Source organism: Mytilus edulis, chromosome 11, assembly GCF_963676685.1.
Source record: "Mytilus edulis chromosome 11, xbMytEdul2.2, whole genome shotgun sequence".
Taxonomy (NCBI): domain Eukaryota; kingdom Metazoa; phylum Mollusca; class Bivalvia; order Mytilida; family Mytilidae; genus Mytilus; species Mytilus edulis.
Window position 1 is genome coordinate 25,248,477 of NC_092354.1, and position 20,630 is coordinate 25,269,106.

Here is a 20,630-nt window from a genome sequence, read left to right on the forward strand (position 1 = left end):
TTTTACTGTCAATATAATTCTCTATAGAATATGGTCGATTTCTAAAATAATCAAAAAAGTTATCAAAATAATAGGCAAATGTAGAAAAAATATTATAAAACCAATGGCAGGTCTGTTTTTACTGTCAATATGATTATCTTTAGAATATGTTCGATTTCTAAAACTATCTAAAAAGGTTATCAAATTAATAGGCAAATGTAGAAAAAATATTATTTAACCTATGACAGGTCTGTTTTTACTGTCAAAATAATTCTCTATAGAATATGGTCGATTTCTAAAATTATTAAAAAAGTTATCAAATTTATGGGCAAATGTAGAAAAAAAATTATTAAACCAATGACAGGTCTGTTTTTACTGTCAATATAATTATCTTTAGAATATGTTCGATTTCTAAAACTATCTAAAAGGTTATCAAATTAATAGGCAAATGTAGAAAAAAAATTATTAAACCAATGACAGGTCTGTTTTTCTGTCAATATAATTCCCTATAGAATATGGTCGATTTCTAAAATAATCAAAAAAGTTATCAAATTAATAGGCAAATGTAGAAAAAATATTATTAAACAAATGGCAGGTCTGTTTTTACTGTCAATATAATTATCTTTAGAATATGGTCGATTTCTAAAATTATCAAAAAAAATATCAAATTTTAGGCAAATGTAGAAAAAATAATATTAAACCAATGACAGGTCTGTTTTACCTGTCAATAATATTCTCTATAGAATATGGTCGATTTCTAAAATAATCAAAAAAGTTATCAAATCAGTAGGCAAATGTAGAAAAAATATATTTAAACAAGTGACAAGTCTGTTTTACTGTCAATATAATTCCCTATAGAATATGGTCGATTTCTAAAATTATCAAAAAAGGTATCAAATTTAAAGGCAAATGTAGAAAAAATATTACTAAACCAATGACAGGTCTGTTTTTACTGTCAATATAATTACCTATAGACTATAGTCGATTTCTAAAATTATCAAATTTATAGGCAAATGTAGAAAAAATATTATTAAACCAATGACAGGTCTGTTTTTACTGTGAATATAATTTGCTATGGAATATGGTCGATTTCTAAAATAACCAAGAAGGATATCAAATTAATAGGCAAATTTAGAAAGAAATATTATTAATCCAGTGACAGGTTTGTTTTTACTGTCAATATAATAACCTATAGAATATGGTCGATTTTTAAAATTATCAAAAAAGGTATCAAATTTATAGGCAAATGTAGAAAAAATATTATTTAACCAATAACAGGTCTGTTTTTACTGTCAATATAATTACCTATAGAATATGGTCAATTTCTAAAATAATCCAAAAAGTTATCAAATTTTAGGCAAATGTAGAAAAAATATTATTAAACCAATGGCAGGTCTATTTTAACTGTCAACATAATTATCTATTGAATATGGTCGATTTCTAAAATTATAAAAAAAGGTATAAATTTTTAGGCAATTGTAGACGAAATATTATTAAACCAATGACAGGTCTGTTTTGACTGTCAATTTATTTCTCTGTAGAGAATGGTCGATTTCTAAACCTATCAAAAAAGGTATACAATTTATAGGCAAATGTAAAAAAAATTATTATTAAACCAATGACAAGTCTGTTTTTACTGTCAATATAATTATGTATAGAATACGGTCAATTTCTAAAACTATCTAAAAAGGTTATCATATTTACAGGCAAATGTAGAAAAAACGTTATTCAACCAATGACAGGTCTGTTTTTACTGTCAATATAATTCTCTATAGAATATGGTCGATTTCTAAAATTATTAAAAAAGTTATCAAATTTATGGGCAAATGTAGAAAAAAAATTATTAAACCAATGACAGGTCTGTTTTTACTGTCAATATAATTCTCTATAGAATATGGTCGATTTCTAAAATAATCAAAAAAGTTATCAAAATAATAGGCAAATGTAGAAAAAATATTATAAAACCAATGGCAGGTCTGTTTTTACTGTCAATATGATTATCTTTAGAATATGTTCGATTTCTAAAACTATCTAAAAAGGTTATCAAATTAATAGGCAAATGTAGAAAAAATATTATTTAACCTATGACAGGTCTGTTTTTACTGTCAAAATAATTCTCTATAGAATATGGTCGATTTCTAAAATTATTAAAAAAGTTATCAAATTTATGGGCAAATGTAGAAAAAAAATTATTAAACCAATGACAGGTCTGTTTTTACTGTCAATATAATTCTCTATAGAATATGGTCGATTTCTAAAATAATCCAAAAAAAATATCAAATTTATAGGCAAATGTAGAAAAAATATTATTTAACCAATGACAGGTTTGTTTTTACTGTCTATATAATTACCTATAGAATATGGTCGATTTCTAAAATTATCAAAAAAGAGTTATAAAATTTTAGGCAAATGTAGAAAAAAATATTATTAAACAATGACAGGTCTGTTTTTACTGTCAATAATATTCTCTATAGAATATGGTCGATTTCTAAAATTATCAAATTTATAGGCAAATGTAGAAAAAATATTATTAAACCAATGACAGGTCTGTTTTTTCTGTCAATATAATTATCTATAGAATATGGTCGATTATTAAAATTATCAAAAAAAATATCAAATTTTAGGCAAAGGTAGAAAAAATATTATTAAACCAATGACAGGTCTGTTTTACTGTCAATATGTTCTGTATAGAATATGGTCGATTTCTCAAATAATCAAAAAAGTTATCAAATCAGTAGGAAAATGTAGAAAAAAATATTATTAAACCAGTGACAGGTCTGTTTTTACTGTCAATAATATTCTCTATAGAATATGGTCGATTTCTAAAATTATCAAAAAAGAAATAATTTTTTAGGCAAATGTAGAAAAAATATTATTAAACCAGTGACAGGTCTTTTTTAATGTCAATAATATTCTCTATAGAATATGGTCGATTTCTAAAATTATCAAATTTATAGGCAAATGTAGAAAAAATATGATTAAACCAATGACAGGTCTGTTTTTACTGTCAATATAATTCTCTATAGAATATGGTCGATTTCTAAAATAATCAAAAAAGTTCTAAAATTAGTAGGCAAATGTAAAAAAAATATTATTAAACCGATGACAGGTCTGTTTTTCTGTCAATATATTTATCTATAGAATATGGTCGATAATTAAAATTATAAAAAAAAAATATCAAATTTTAGGCAAATGTAGAAAAATATTATTAAACCTCTGACAGGTCTGTTTATACTGTCAAAATAATTCTCTATAGAATAAGATCGATTTCTAAAATTATTAAAAAAGTTATCAAATTAATAGGCAAATGTAGAAAAAATATTATTAAACCAATGGTAGGTCTGTTTTTACTGTCAATATAATTATCTATAGAATATGGTCGATTTCTAAAATAATCAAAAAAGTTATCAAATTAATAGGCAAATGTAGAAAAATATTATTAAACCAATGGCAGGTCTGTTTTCACTGTCAATATAATTATCTTTAGAATATGGTCGATTTCTAAAATTATCAAAAAAAATATCAAATTTTAGGCAAATGTAGAAAAAATAATATTAAACCAATGACAGGTCTGTTTTTCCTGTCAATAATATTCTCTATAGAATATGGTCGATTTCTAAAATAATCAAAAAAGTTATCAAATCAGTAGGCAAATGTAGAAAAAATATATTTAAACAAGTGACAAGTCTGTTTTACTGTCAATATAATTCCCTATAGAATATGGTCGATTTCTAAAATTATCAAAAAAGGTATCAAATTTAAAGGCAAATGTAGAAAAAATATTACTAAACCAATGACAGGTCTGTTTTTACTGTCAATATAATTACCTATAGACTATAGTCGATTTCTAAAATTATCAAATTTATAGGCAAATGTAGAAAAAATATTATTAAACCAATGACAGGTCTGTTTTTACTGTGAATATAATTTGCTATGGAATATGGTCGATTTCTAAAATAACCAAGAAGGATATCAAATTAATAGGCAAATTTAGAAAAAAATATTATTAATCCAGTGACAGGTTTGTTTTTACTGTCAATATAATAACCTATAGAATATGGTCGATTTTTAAAATTATCAAAAAAGGTATCAAATTTATAGGCAAATGTAGAAAAAATATTATTTAACCAATAACAGGTCTGTTTTTACTGTCAATATAATTACCTATAGAATATGGTCAATTTCTAAAATAATCCAAAAAGTTATCAAATTTTAGGCAAATGTAGAAAAAATATTATTAAACCAATGGCAGGTCTATTTTAACTGTCAACATAATTATCTATTGAATATGGTCGATTTCTAAAATTATAAAAAAAGGTATAAATTTTTAGGCAATTGTAGACGAAATATTATTAAACCAATGACAGGTCTGTTTTGACTGTCAATTTATTTCTCTGTAGAGAATGGTCGATTTCTAAACCTATCAAAAAAGGTATACAATTTATAGGCAAATGTAAAAAAATTATTATTAAACCAATGACAAGTCTGTTTTTACTGTCAATATAATTATGTATAGAATACGGTCAATTTCTAAAACTATCTAAAAAGGTTATCATATTTACAGGCAAATGTAGAAAAAACGTTATTCAACCAATGACAGGTCTGTTTTTACTGTCAATATAATTCTCTATAGAATATGGTCGATTTCTAAAATTATTAAAAAAGTTATCAAATTTATGGGCAAATGTAGAAAAAAAATTATTAAACCAATGACAGGTCTGTTTTTACTGTCAATATAATTCTCTATAGAATATGGTCGATTTCTAAAATAATCAAAAAAGTTATCAAAATAATAGGCAAATGTAGAAAAAATATTATAAAACCAATGGCAGGTCTGTTTTTACTGTCAATATGATTATCTTTAGAATATGTTCGATTTCTAAAACTATCTAAAAAGGTTATCAAATTAATAGGCAAATGTAGAAAAAATATTATTTAACCTATGACAGGTCTGTTTTTACTGTCAAAATAATTCTCTATAGAATATGGTCGATTTCTAAAATTATTAAAAAAGTTATCAAATTTATGGGCAAATGTAGAAAAAAAATTATTAAACCAATGACAGGTCTGTTTTTACTGTCAATATAATTATCTTTAGAATATGTTCGATTTCTAAAACTATCTAAAAAGGTTATCAAATTAATAGGCAAATGTAGAAAAAAAATTATTAAACCAATGACAGGTCTGTTTTTCTGTCAATATAATTCCCTATAGAATATGGTCGATTTCTAAAATAATCAAAAAAGTTATCAAATTAATAGGCAAATGTAGAAAAAATATTATTAAACAAATGGCAGGTCTGTTTTTACTGTCAATATAATTATCTTTAGAATATGGTCGATTTCTAAAATTATCAAAAAAAATATCAAATTTTAGGCAAATGTAGAAAAAATAATATTAAACCAATGACAGGTCTGTTTTACCTGTCAATAATATTCTCTATAGAATATGGTCGATTTCTAAAATAATCAAAAAAGTTATCAAATCAGTAGGCAAATGTAGAAAAAATATATTTAAACAAGTGACAAGTCTGTTTTACTGTCAATATAATTCCCTATAGAATATGGTCGATTTCTAAAATTATCAAAAAAGGTATCAAATTTAAAGGCAAATGTAGAAAAAATATTACTAAACCAATGACAGGTCTGTTTTTACTGTCAATATAATTACCTATAGACTATAGTCGATTTCTAAAATTATCAAATTTATAGGCAAATGTAGAAAAAATATTATTAAACCAATGACAGGTCTGTTTTTACTGTGAATATAATTTGCTATGGAATATGGTCGATTTCTAAAATAACCAAGAAGGATATCAAATTAATAGGCAAATTTAGAAAGAAATATTATTAATCCAGTGACAGGTTTGTTTTTACTGTCAATATAATAACCTATAGAATATGGTCGATTTTTAAAATTATCAAAAAAGGTATCAAATTTATAGGCAAATGTAGAAAAAATATTATTTAACCAATAACAGGTCTGTTTTTACTGTCAATATAATTACCTATAGAATATGGTCAATTTCTAAAATAATCCAAAAAGTTATCAAATTTTAGGCAAATGTAGAAAAAATATTATTAAACCAATGGCAGGTCTATTTTAACTGTCAACATAATTATCTATTGAATATGGTCGATTTCTAAAATTATAAAAAAAGGTATAAATTTTTAGGCAATTGTAGACGAAATATTATTAAACCAATGACAGGTCTGTTTTGACTGTCAATTTATTTCTCTGTAGAGAATGGTCGATTTCTAAACCTATCAAAAAAGGTATACAATTTATAGGCAAATGTAAAAAAATTATTATTAAACCAATGACAAGTCTGTTTTTACTGTCAATATAATTATGTATAGAATACGGTCAATTTCTAAAACTATCTAAAAAGGTTATCATATTTACAGGCAAATGTAGAAAAAACGTTATTCAACCAATGACAGGTCTGTTTTTACTGTCAATATAATTCTCTATAGAATATGGTCGATTTCTAAAATTATTAAAAAAGTTATCAAATTTATGGGCAAATGTAGAAAAAAAATTATTAAACCAATGACAGGTCTGTTTTTACTGTCAATATAATTCTCTATAGAATATGGTCGATTTCTAAAATAATCAAAAAAGTTATCAAAATAATAGGCAAATGTAGAAAAAATATTATAAAACCAATGGCAGGTCTGTTTTTACTGTCAATATGATTATCTTTAGAATATGTTCGATTTCTAAAACTATCTAAAAAGGTTATCAAATTAATAGGCAAATGTAGAAAAAATATTATTTAACCTATGACAGGTCTGTTTTTACTGTCAAAATAATTCTCTATAGAATATGGTCGATTTCTAAAATTATTAAAAAAGTTATCAAATTTATGGGCAAATGTAGAAAAAAAATTATTAAACCAATGACAGGTCTGTTTTTACTGTCAATATAATTATCTTTAGAATATGTTCGATTTCTAAAACTATCTAAAAAGGTTATCAAATTAATAGGCAAATGTAGAAAAAAAATTATTAAACCAATGACAGGTCTGTTTTTCTGTCAATATAATTCCCTATAGAATATGGTCGATTTCTAAAATAATCAAAAAAGTTATCAAATTAATAGGCAAATGTAGAAAAAATATTATTAAACAAATGGCAGGTCTGTTTTTACTGTCAATATAATTATCTTTAGAATATGGTCGATTTCTAAAATTATCAAAAAAAATATCAAATTTTAGGCAAATGTAGAAAAAATAATATTAAACCAATGACAGGTCTGTTTTTCCTGTCAATAATATTCTCTATAGAATATGGTCGATTTCTAAAATTATCAAATTCATAGGCAAATGTAAAAAAATATTATTAAACCAATGACAGGTCTGTTTTTACTGTCAATATAATTACCTATAGAATATGGTCGATTTCTAAAATTATCAAAAAAGGTATCAAATTTATAGGCATATGTAGAAAAAGTATTATAAAACCAATGACAGGTCTGTTTTAACTGCCAATATAATTACCTATAGAATATGGCCGATTTCTAAAATTATAAAAAAGGTATAAAATTTTAGGCAAATGTAGAAAAAATATTATTTAACCAATGACAGGTTTGTTTTTACTGTCAATATAATTACCTATAGAATATGGTCGATTTCTAAAATTATCAAAAAAGGTATAAAATTTTAGGCAAATGTAGAAAAAATATTATTAAACCAATGACAGGTCTGTTTTTACTGTCAATAATATTCTCTATATAATATGGTCGATTTCTACAATTATCAAATTTATAGGCAAATGTAGAAAAAATATTATTAAACCAATGACAGGTCTGTTTTACTGTCAATATATTCTGTATAGAATATGGTCGATTTCTAAAATAATCAAAAAAGTTATCAAATCAGTAGGCAAATGTAGAAAAAATATTATTAAACCAATGACAGGTTTGTTTTTACTGTCAATAATATTCTCTATAGAATATAGTCGAGTTCTAAAATTATCAAAAAAAATATGAAATTTTAGGCAAATGTAGAAAAAATAATATTAAACCAATGACAGGTCTGTTTTTCCTGTCAATAATATTCTCTATAGAATATGGTCGATTTCTAAAATTATCAAATTTACAGGCAAATGTAGAAAAAATATTATTAAACCAATGACAGGTCTGATTTTACTGTCAATATAATTACCTATAGAATATAAGTGAACGATGTTGGGTAGGACAGGTGGATCCTCCACTCACTGATTATATACCCAAAAGTGTCAAGATCTGCATGTATCGGAAGGAGACTCTTTTGAGTTATTTATTTTTCTATATTTGATATTCCCCGTCCGTTTCATTATTCATTCGTGTTTTTTACATTTTGAAGTTATTAAAAAAAAAATTAATGCAAATCTGACTTCAATTATCTCTCAATACACTAAGATAATTTTAATAGTTGAAAGAGAATGAATCGACTGAAATGTCACGTGTACTGTAACACGGAACAAAAAAACAAAGGTGATAAATAGAACCCGAGTTGAAGGTGAGGACATTATATTTACAGAAAAAATCCAAGCAATTCTCTTATTCTTCTAACATAAGATATACTTTTTCAAAAATTAGATCACGATGACGCATTACTCCAAATCTAGTTGGGTGTCTCTCAGGTTAAGGTGGAAAAGCAGTTAATACAATTACTAAGGCTATAAAGTGTTTGAAGTAGAAACAATCAGATAATAAGAATGAAAGGAAAACTGTTCAGGGCGGTGATAGTGCTCCCAAGCGCGAAGAATCTCCTTTGGGAAATTTGTATCCCAAATTTCAAAACCCGCTCATGCATCTCTGAAGTAACTGATATTTCTTCTGTTAATGTACAAATCTTGTATATAATTTTGAATTAATTGGCTCTTATGTGCAAAGAAACATCAGTTACGCAGAAGCTAAACATATAGCTGTTTCAGTAGCTTTTTCCGAAAGAAAAAAAAAACACCATCGTAAGCCACCAAAGTTGATCCATTGGGAGTCGACTTTCCGTCAACCTAGGATGTCACATGCACATAGACACACAGGGACAACGGGGACATTGCTATACAGTTCGTCAACAATGTCATAGTTCCCGATGTAGACGAAATCAGAAACTCTATGCCACAACAACACCGAAAGCTATCTCCGTCGTTTTTCAAGAAAACTGTGGTGAGAAACTGTTAGATCTACTCAAAGCCAACGACATTGTTCTTTGGTGGGTACCAACATCCTGCAGTGATTGACTGCAACCATTAAATCTCTCAGTCAACAGGGAGTTTAACGAACAACTAAAATCCCATTTCCACGACTGGTACTCAGCCAAGGTTATCCACCAGAACATGGAACAAGATGTCAACCAGTAAGGACCTTATACATCTAGGTATCCGCCAGGCCGGTTTATTGCGAACATTTCATTTGACTCTTTAGTGCTCTAGTGACATTCATTTGTTATTTTGTTGAACTGATATCTTTTATTTTATTTGAACTGTAATTTATTATTGATTTACTATCTTTGGTATCTCACTACATATAACTTATTTATTATAAGTATTTTTGTCTAAATTAGTGCTTAAATGTTGAAGAAATGAATATTCTGATATAATAAAAATGATGACAATTAAAATAGATTTAAATATAATAACATTTTTATATTTTATAATTCCAATTTCTTTTAAGAATGAAACAATATGTGTTAATAGAACATAATTAAACAAATTATACATATTTTTGACATTAAAATACTTCCTACGAATATCAGCAAAGTCAAAGCAGTTAATTAAAACATGTTTAATAGTATACTTGCAGTTACTAGGTATACAGTTTATTCAACAGCACAAATGATAAAGATATAGCTTACACAGCAGAGTGTTTAGTCAACAGTAATAATGATAAAGATATAGCTACACAGCAGAGAGTTTAGTCAACAGTAAGAATGATAAAGATATAGCTACACAGCGGAGAGTTTAGTCAACAGTAATAATGATAAAGATATAGCTTACACAGCAGAGTGTTTAGTCAACAGTAAAAATGATAAAGATAAAGCTTACACAGCAGAGTGTTTAGTCAACAGTAAGAATGATAAAGATATAGCTACACAGCAGAGAGTTTAGTCAACAGTAATAATGATAAAGATATAGCTTACACAGCAGAACGCTAAGTCAACAGTAAGAATGAAAAAGATGTAGCTACACAGCGGAGAGTTTAGACAACAGTAATAATGATAAAGATATAGCTTACACAGCAGAGTGTTTAGTCAACAGTAAGAATGATAAAGATATAGCTTACACAGCAGAGTGTTTAGTCAACAGTAAGAATGATAAAGATATACAAATGTAGCTACACAGCAGAGAGTTTAGTCAACAGTAATAATGATAAAGATATAGCTTACACAGCAGAACGTTTAGTCAACAGTAAGAATGAAAAAGATATAGTTACACAGCGGAGAGTTTAGTCAACAGTAATAATGATAAAGATATAGCTTACACAGCAGAGAATTAGTCAACAGTAAGAAAAAAAAATTGTTTTAAATTCTGAAAAAAAAATTGTTTGTTACACCAGCTGCCACTATATGTAATGCTAAAATTGAAAGAAAAATATTGTTTTCGACTTGTCGCGAAAAAAATAGTTTGTTCAGAAAAAAAAAACCATAGCCCCCCCCCCCCCCCCCACCAGAAAATCAAATGGTTGCTGCCTTAAAGAATACCTTATGTGCCTGTTCTGTGGAAACATCTTTCGGTGGTTTATACAGCTAATTTGAACGTAATTTTGTCGTACATAGTAAGCGAAGATTTAATGCTCGAGATAAAGCAAATTCGAGTAGCTTCAGTAAGTAAAACTTTATTTGGATTCGGCATATTGACAAACAATACAAACATCAGCTCTAATGAGCTTTTCACCGAATATAAAAACATATGCAATAACAAATAAAACAAGGCATGCAGCATGCAATAAATAATAAAAAGCAGCACCAAAAGTTAACTCTAAGCAAATAGCATATACATGTATCTTGCAAAATACCAAAACATATATATGAAGCACTAAAATTTTTAAAAAATTTCTGTTAAAAAAATTATTTTTAAAATAATTTATGATTTATAAAGTAAAAATTTCAAATCTTTCCAATTTTAAAAATTAAAAAAACTAAAAAATTTCAGTTGCAAAGCAAGCTGTTAATGCAGCATAAAAAGCATAAATATTGTTACACATTAGTTATCTACAGGCAGCGCAAAAACATTCTGTTCCACTCCAGGACTGAACAAGACTCTTAAAATGCGAGAAGCTGTTAACAGTCCTGAAGTGGTCTGGTAAGCTATTCCATAAAGAAGCAGCAGCAAAACTAAAAGATTTTTTTCCATATGAGGTAGTTCTTACCTGTGGTATATCCAAAATATTACTGTATCTAAAAGAATATTTAGTGTGTTTAATTTTGAGTAAATTTTGTAAACATACAGGAGCCAAATTATTTAAAATTTTATAAGTCTCAAGTGCCATGCGTCTTACTTGTAGGGTTGGAACCTTTGCGATCTCAAGAAGAGTTTCAGAGGATGATAAGTAGTCGTCATATACAAATCTTAATGCTCTCTCTTGTATTTTTTCAAGTTTTTTAGAATTTTTCTCTGTACAAAAATGCCAAGCCAAAGGGCAAAAAATTAAAATTACTCAAAATAAAAGTATGAAAAATTGTAAGTTTATTTAATCTGTTTAAAAAAGATCCAATTCTCTTGAGAACATTCAGCTGTTGTGATGCCTTTCTACACAAGTTACTTATATGTGCATCAAATTTTAGTTGGTAATCAATATCAATTCCAAGTAACTTTACTGTTTCTTCACATGATAAAAAATATTTTGCTGAATTTGTATAGATGGATTTTTTGCAAATGTTCTTTTCCCTACAGCAATAACTTGAAATTTATCAGGATTTGCCTGCATCTTATTTTCTTTAAACCAATCAATAAGCACTCGAGACTCAGATTCTAATATGGATATGAGATGATCATAATCCGGACTACTAAAAGACAGAGTATTGTCGTCCGCATAATTATATAATGTACTATGTTTAACAAAATAAAAAATATCATTTATGAAGATATTAAATAAAAGGGGCCCCAATATAGAACCTTAGGGTACCCCTTTTTGGATGTCAGCCCAGCTACCCAGAACACCGTTTACTTTAATATGCTGTTTTCTATCAGAAAGATATGATTTTAATAAAGATAATGAATGTGGAGAAACACCATATGCTAGTAATTTATCTAGTAAAATTTCATGAGGTAAGCAGTCAAAAGCTTTTGATAAATCCATAAGAACTGCAGCTATATATAAGATTTTGTCTAAAGCTTTACGCAAGTCTTCCAGTAATCTGAGCAACGTAGTCCGACATCCATGTCCTCTACGGAAAGCACATAGATAAGGGTTAAAAATGGAATAAAAAAAATCGTATAACTGTATTTCAAATATCTTTTCGTAAAATTTTGAAACCAGGTGCTCCGCAGGGCGCAGCTTTATACGACCGCAGAGGTCGATCCCTGAACAGTTGGGGCAGGTATGGACAAAACATTTAAGCGTGATACAGCTCTGAATTTGGATTGTGATCAAATTTTTGACATTATATGGTTTTACTCAAAACAAATGTCAAGCCACAATAAATACAATAGGTAGGTTGATACAATAGAGGTCATCTGGGATGATGGTCGGAGAAATTTGGACTGCCACCGGAAAATGAGGGTATATTGGATAGGGACAGAAATTTTGCCTTGCAACAGGCCACCTACGGACCCTCCAACATATATTATCAACTACTATTCTATACAAAGAAAGATAACTCCAATTGAAAATTAATTGCTATTGCACAATATTGTGCAATTAGATATTTATTGCTATTGTGCAATACTGTGCAATTGAAAACTTCTTGCTATTGCACAATACTTGATAAGGAATCCTGATTTGGACCAACTTGAAAACTGGACCCATAATCAAAAATCAAAGTACATGTTTAGATAAAGCATATCAAATAAGTCCAATAATTTAATTTTTGTTAAAATCAAACTTAGTTTAATTTGGACCCTTTGGACCTTAATGTAGACCAATTTGAAAACTGGACCAAAAATTAAGAATCTACACAATTATATTTGGCATATCAAAGAACCCATTTATTCAATTTTTGATGAAATCAAACAAAGTTTAATTTTGGACCCCCATTTGGACCAACTTGAAAACTGGGCCAATAATTAAAAATCTAAGTACATTTGAAAACTGGACTAAAAATTAAGAATCTACATACATAGTTAGATTCGGCATATCAAAGAACCCCAATTATTCAATTTTTGATGAAATCACACAAAGTTCAATTTTGGACCCTTTGGGCCCCTTATTCCTAAACTGTTGGGACCAAAACTCCCAAAATCAAACCCAACCTTCCTTCTATGGTCATAAACCTTGTGTTTAAATTTCATAGATTTCTATTTACTTATACTAAAGTTATTGTGCGAAACCCAAGAATAATGCTTATTTGGGCCCTTTTTTTACCCTTAATTCCTAAACTGTTGAAACCAAAACTCCCAAAGACAATCCCAACCGTCCTAAGTTGGGTACTAAGTTTCAAGTTGATTGGACTTTAGCTTTACCAAAAACTACATTGACCAAAAACTTTAAAATGAAGTGGAACGAACGGACGGACGTACAGACCAGAAAACATAATGCCCCTGTACTATCGTAGGTGGGGCATACAAAATGATGTGGTTTGATTACCAATGAGACAAATAGAGACCACATGACACAGAAATTAAGTGATTAACAGCTGTACGTCACAATCCGACCTTCAACAATGAGTAAAACCCAGTCTGCTAAGTCAGCATTTTTGTACCTAAACCGGTTCGGCTATGACACATAACTAGGCACTGTTAAATATGTGTATTTTATGTCTGTGTTCCATGTTTTTACCTTTTGTATCTGGCATTTAGCTACCAACTTAAAACGTTTTATTGAAATAGTACAAATGTTCTTGTGATGTGAACTTTCGTAATTACACATGAAGGTTAATGGATATAATTATATAGTATGAGTGAGTTTTATTTTCCTATAGACACATATTTGTGTTTCTACTGATTCAAAAATAAAATGAAAGTTAATTGACCTTTGTCAATTTGAATATCATGACTGGATACAGTAAGAGTATTAATAGTGATAAAATGACCTTAATGATTAAAACTTACCAAAAAAAAAATGAGCTTAAAAACCAGTGTATAGTGAACATGTGTAAATCGAATCAAAAAACAAATTTTCAGTAGATCTTTCTTTTTTTTAAACCTTAGTTATTGAAATAACATTTAAAAAAAAATTCAACAAATGTGTCTCAGATTCAGGCTAGCTCAAATACACTAACTTAGATCATAAATGTATTTAATTTTCTGAACCATGTTTGAATTGTCGTTTTTATCCCTTTTTCTAGGAAAAGCCAAGAAGAAAGAGAACTACCTGAGCCACCTGCTGTAGCAGAGCCACAACAAGCATTGCCAGTTCAGGATACGGAAATAATAGGTGATAATGATAATTCTTCAAACATTATACTTGATGGATATTGAAGATGAAGAAGAGCTAGTTGAAATTTTGTTGAAAGTTTTGGACCACCACTTTATGTCTTGCCACCTAGTCAGCAGGTATACAACGCTCCAATTCCACAGTATCATCATTACATGACCATGTGTGCTTTTGCAACTTACCACAGTCTATCAGACAGAGGCTTTCGTCACCAGTTAATGGGACTCCATATACCTACAGAAAACCTCATGGAAACCAACCTCGACACACTGAAACAAGTATGTGGTTTTGACACAGACCGCTTAATACATCATCTCTATTGTCCTTCATGTAAAAAACTTTTCACGGGTGACGTAGAAAACTGTAAGAAACCAGGCTGCCTAGGAAAAAAGGAGAAGAAAACCGCCAACTATTTTGTGACTGGAAGTATGCAAACCGAGCTAAAAGAGATCTTACTAAGGGATGGCATATGGACAGCAGTTCAGGACTATGTAAGCAATAGATCTATTGACCACAATACAATTTCTGACATCCTGGATGGTGAGGAGTACAGAAAGTTGAAGGAACCAGGTAGATTTCTGGCTGACAAGAACAACATCACCTTCTCCCTGTTTAATCCCCAAGGGTGACTGGGGAATAGAAATATGGTCACTTGGTATTTTTCCGACCGGCAGTAAAACGCTTGCCGAAGTGGGACGTCCGTTTGGCTGTGCGGGATATATCAAGTTCGCAGTCACGTCTGGTCAGATTGGGGACGTTAAATCCGATGCCTCCTGTAAGGAGAGTGCCACGCTCTTTGCACGTTAAGAACCCTTGCAGCAACTCTTTGAGGGGTCCGTAGGTGGCCTGTTGCAAGACAAAATTTCTGTCCCTATCCAATACACCCTCATTTTCTAGTGGCAGTCCAAATTTCCCCGACCATCATCCCAGATGGCCTCTATTATTTCAAGACCTACATATAGTATTTATTGTGAACTTGTTCTCGTCCTGAACATGCATGAAATATTTGCCACTGGACGTAAAGCAACCAACAATTAATCAACCAATCAATCTCCCTGTTCACAGATGATATACCACTTTTTCAAAAGTTCAAAAGTATCAATCTGGCCTGTGTACATGATTTTGAATGAACTGCCACCAAAACAAAGCTTTACTAGGAAGACCATGATGTTATGGGGAATTTGGCAAGGTTTTGGTATTAGTTACCATATATATTATAAAGTGTTCATATATATTGGAGTTAAGATACTGGCTAAGAAAGGGGGAAAACTTATTTGCATGCAATTTTTATGTAACTGTGTGTTTGTGTGTGTATTTGACAGATGTTGACGAGACGAGGTAATTGGCAAAAGTATCAAGATTATTGTATATATGAATTAATTTGTGTTTGTTTTTGATGAAAGGATATTTAATTGATAATGATTTCCAACATAGGCAAAAGTTCCTCATAATCTGAATTTGTGAATAACCACCACAATGCAAAATTATTCAGTTAGGCAGCAACCATTTGTTTCCAGTTCTTGTAGAAAAAAATAGTTTTTGACCCTGAGAAAAAAAAATTGTTTGTTTCACCCTCAGCTGCCACTATATGTAATGCAAAAATTGAAAGAAAAAAAATTGTTTTCGACTCGTCGCCTAAAAAAATGTTTGTCAAGAAAAAAAATCCATAGTATAAAAAAGACCAGGAGCCAGATAGCTTTTTAGATGACAGCCCACTTAGTGTTTATATGAGCTCAAATAATTTATATTTATCTTTATCATTTTCTTGTTCCTTCAGGCTCAACTGACCTAACAGAAACAGAGATTGATGTGCAAAAAGGTTTGTTATACTTTCACCATGAATATTCCACCTTCTTCAATGCAGGGGTTGATCTTTTACATTTTATTATCCTTTGAATATTACTTCATAATCATAACATTGTTAACTTTTAAGTTCGTACATATACTAGAACTAATTGAATTTTGAGATTCAAACAAGTTATCAATAATTTTACTATTTAAAGAAAGAATATAGAATATAAAAATATGATGATAGATATAAGAAGATGTGGTATTAATGCCAATGAGATAACTTTCTATCCAAGTCACGATTTGTAAAAGAAACACTATTGTAGATCAAAGTATTGCTTCAACATAGAGCCTTAGTTCACCGAGCAAGTAAGCTATAAAGGGCCTAAAAAACATTCAAGGGGGAAAACCAACAGTTTAATCTATATATATAAAAGTATGATTGCCAATGAAACCACTTTCAACCTAAGACCAAATGATGCAGAAATAAGCAATTATGTGTTGAAATATGACTTTTCAGCAACGACAAAGCAAGCTAAAAAGTGCTGAATTGTCTTAATGTAACACAATAAGATATAAAAACAAAGTGCCTTAACCATGTAAAGATCAATCATATTAAGTGTTATTGCTGTGTATAATATTGATAATGATAGATAAATTTGCTAATAGAATAACAATACTTTTGACTTTGAAAGATAAATATTATTATATTTTAGATAATCTGGAATGCATTTATATTTTCAGCTAAGAATTAAGAAAAGATTTGGACGGCGAGTGTTAACCAGCAGTATTTTCTGGCTAAGGTATACGGCAATGCCATCACATATGAGGACATTGGCTCACTCAACGAACACAGTTGGTTAACTGACAAAGTAAATGTATTCATTTAGCTGTAATACTAATAAACAGAATGTATATATATTATATGTACATAATTAAAAACTTTTTGTTTACATTGTGAAGTTTAAAATTGAATATTAAAAAGTGGCATAAATCGTCCAAATCATTGAAGTTTTTCAAATATGATAAGATGAACCCCCCTAAATTTTGTTGATCAATTATGAACTGCATTTTTTGGCCTTAGTTAATTAAATTAAATAATGAAATGATGATTATTTTCAAAACGCATTATAAAAATGAAAAAATTGTGGCATGGTTACAAGTGACACAAATATCCCACAGATAGTTCTTCCAAAATAAAGTGTACTTTTAAGGTATGATCACATTATTTTTAATTTGTTGAAATTGGATGAGCATATTAAGTTAATATGGTATACATTTCATTAAAGGAGTAGGTCCGGTAAGGACCGATTTTGGCCTCAAATTTCAGGTTTATCTGACGAAAGATGTTGACCACTTTTTAATCACTTAAGTGTCTATTTAATTTGATTCAATTAATTTATGTGAAAGATTTTAACTAATTTAGTCATTAAAATCGCTCCCATTCAAGCTCAAATATGAAAAATCTACCAAATATGCTGAAAAATGTCACTTTTAAGATGGTTTATGTCAAAAATGAAAGTGGCCGCATCCGTGTTCATCCTCAACCTTTATATATGTTATGTATTATCATCAAATACAACTTAAATTTAAATATTTTGGATGAACACGATTGCGGCCACTTCCGTTTTACCCGGAAACCGTCTCAAATTTAACCAAAATGCTAGAATTGTGAAGATTTCAGAAATATAGCATGACTTAATGGTGCTAGTACTCGATATATGTACATAGTATTGTCAGAAACAGCCCATATTTATGTAGCAGAAGCATTCTACTGTCTAATAAATAACTTAAAGTATACATTTTAACAATTTTGTAAAACTGCTATATTTTGGGGACAAAAAGGGGTCTTACTGGACCTACTCCTTTTTGAAAATGCATACTTATGTTGTATGTCATTGGTTTATTAATTGTTGTAGCATGGATGATAACTGTATTCTGTACTTTCAGGTTATGGACACATACATTTCCTACCTGTCCCAGGTAGAAAATGATAAGGGGACAATAAAGGTGCGCCATGAATTGGTCATCCTAAATGGTCAACGTTTAACTTTGGACTTTTTGTTAGATCATAAAATGTAGATGTGCATAAAGGGAGCATTTTCAGGTTAATTTAGTTTTTGATGGTAATGCCCTTTCAAAATAAGATTCTGTACAGAACAAAGTGTCATAGCATCTATTCCATTGTCAGATCCGGATTTGCTGATGTGAATATAATGGTCCCCTCATTGATTTATTTCTTTTCAGCCTAGTTTTATTTTCAATTTAAAAAAAAAACGTTGGAAATTCGTGCAATAAGTAGTTGATACATTTTCGAGAAAATGGCACAGAGATTATTTTCCATCGTTTATTATTAGGCAGAAATGGCACGTCAGTAAGCGGAACATTCAAGTTTCTGACCTTGTTCTTGTACAGGACAATAATTCGTTTCGAGTAATTGGAAATTAGGACAAAAAATTGAAGCAAACTCAAGCCGAGATGGAGTGACGAGGGATACAACCGTTCGATACAAGAACACTGGAACAGGAACTAAATACACCGGAACTCAGGACTTATTGATCCGAAGATCTACACACAGAATTGTAGTGTTGCTTCCAGTTGAAGAACAATTTAAGAACAAATGAGATTTAACTTCACACAAACTTTATGGCGGGGAATGTATCAGATCGATAAATATTATAACTTTGATTGATTATTTATTTTGGATTGTATGGCGATTCATTTAATCTGATAACGTTTCCGATATTTCATTCAAAAATTTTTGAAGAAGACAATTAAAAGACTTTTTCAATGTTTTCTTAAATAAAGCAAAGTTGTGTTTTAAGTTTCAGTTTAGATAGAAAAAATGTATTGAAAAATCCGAAGTTTGAACATAAGTGTCAGACAATGTAGCCTTATACAATTATTTTTTTAAATGTGTATAATAATGGGTACCGTCCAGTGGCAAATATTTCATGCATGGTCAGGTTGAATTAGAAATGTTTCGATGCAATCAATTTGATTTTTTTAATTTCAATATTGAACTCTATTAGGTATGGGGGAGTTCGCAATTAGAATTTTTATTGCCCAGATTATATTTTTTTCCATCAAATTTGGGGTTAGGGACCGTTTTTTTCAAGAGACTGGAATAAGTTAACCACTGCACAAATTATTAACCAGTAGACATCTCCCATATCCCGTTTTAAAATATAATGATGATGAAAAAGCTCTTCTGACTGGATTAGTGGGAAGGGTCCTGATGAGAATATTAGTGACGAGAACCGAGTTGCATGAAGCTTTTCAGGTGTCAAATATAAGCGAAGGAAATAGTAGACAAAACCATCATCGCATCTGCCCAGATAACATCTTACAGATTTGAGTGTACCTGATGTAGAAACAGACTTAAATTAACCGTCTTCTTAAAACCAGTCAGGGGTAAAACACAAAAAAAAACCCGGATTATAAATTCAACTTAGCCTGTTGTCTGCTATAGAAGATCTCCAACACTGGATCAGAGAAGATTCGCCAAAGGAGAACAGTGTGGACAGGCTGTTAATTGTGGAGATTTTATTTTCAAAGATATTCTCTCAACAACACCTTTCGTTTACATGTTGAGATAATGGCACTTTTACCACTTAAATTAGCACATCAGCTGAGACAAGACCAATGTTTATACTTTCATTGAGTTGAGGGGAGTAATGCCGACCAAGCACTTGAATTTCTAAACATGAGGGCAAATTATTCATTGCATAGCAGTATGTCTTCAGCCTCCATTCAGAAATGCGGTAGAAGTGTACACGAACGAGAAAACATGAAAAGCCAAGAAAATACATCAAATCTTATTTTCCTGCAACAATAGAGAAAATAGACTATCGTTTAAACCCTGGAGAAAGAAATATTTGTTGGCTTGCCTGGTTACTGGTAAAACATCTTCATACACCAGCATGGATTTCTTCACTATATCAGGGTGACCATGGTAATCAACGTCCTCGATTGGTCTTTTATTTGACTGCATTATCTGCACTGGATATAGACCAACTACATAGCTAGGCTAGCTGATGGTATAGTTTTGATTTTGGAACTGATAGCTGAAACCATCAGGTGCTGTTGGTGGTCGCTTTTGCTTTCTTACTTCTTGAACATGGGTTTGCTGTTGAATATGAAAAAAAAACATGGGACGTATGACTGTATTTATAAATTGAATATGATACCAGCCTTGAATATACATACAAATTGTTTTGAAACGGCTCCTTAATTATATTAGAAATATCCGTTTTTTTACATCATAACAACCTATATTCGAAAAAGTAGACTGGATAGTTAATTCTTACACTTTTCTTAAAACAGTTCTTTGAAAGAAAATA